The sequence below is a fragment of the Osmerus mordax genome, chromosome 3, assembly GCF_038355195.1.
Source record: "Osmerus mordax isolate fOsmMor3 chromosome 3, fOsmMor3.pri, whole genome shotgun sequence".
NCBI classification, from domain to species: Eukaryota; Metazoa; Chordata; class Actinopteri; order Osmeriformes; family Osmeridae; genus Osmerus; species Osmerus mordax.
Window position 1 is genome coordinate 1,299,642 of NC_090052.1, and position 980 is coordinate 1,300,621.

Here is a 980-nt window from a genome sequence, read left to right on the forward strand (position 1 = left end):
CTGTTGCTACGGTGCTGTGGGGGAGGAGTCACAGTCACTGTTGCTACGGTGCTGTGGGGGAGGAGTCACAGTCACTGCTGCTACGGTGCTGTGGGGGAGGAGTCACAGTCACTGCTGCTACGGTGCTGTGGGGGAGGAGTCACAGTCACTGCTGCTACGGTGCTGTGGGGGAGGAGTCACAGTCACTGCTGCTACGGTGCTGTGGGGGAGGAGTCACAGTCACTGCTGCTACGGTGCTGTGGGGGAGGAGTCACAGTCACTGCTGCTACGGTGCTGTGGGGGAGGAGTCACAGTCACTGCTGCTACGGTGCTGTGGGGGAGGAGTCACAGTCACTGCTGCTACGGTGCTGTGGGGGAGGAGTCACAGTCACTGTTGCTACGGTGCTGTGGGGGAGGAGTCACAGTAAAAGTGTCTCTGAATCCCGTCAGTGTGGAGTTTAGGAGAGGAATACAGAATTTAGAGAACAAGTTGATGATTAGACGTTTCCAAGTGATTTTGTCAGACAAAAGGCTTAAATCTAATTAATAAAACTATTGTGGTACTCTTGCCCAGGTTAATATACATAATGAAGTGAGACAGCTGTTTCACAGCAACAGAATCTTTATTTGTCAAATGAGAGGCTGATTTCTACTGCGGCACAAAACAACACTGCAGCTACACGAGAACACAAGATTCTTGCTTTGCAGAGTAGAGCATCTGCACTTGATAAGCAATAACAATATTTTTGTGAACAGTTCAGCAGCAAACTACTGTCTCCCTGCCTGCCATGTCCCTGTCTAAGCAACGATGAAGCCGGGTTTCTGTTGGATTTGGTTTGGCAAAAGAAAGATGCCGGAGGAGCCAAAAAGTAAGAGCACAGTAACACTGCTGGCCCTTTGGTGAGCCCTCATCAGGGGCGGTTTCATTAAAGGTAGGGTAGGTTCAGGGGCGGTTTCATTAAAGGTAGGGTAGGTACAGTTTTTGAGAAACACTTTTTGTC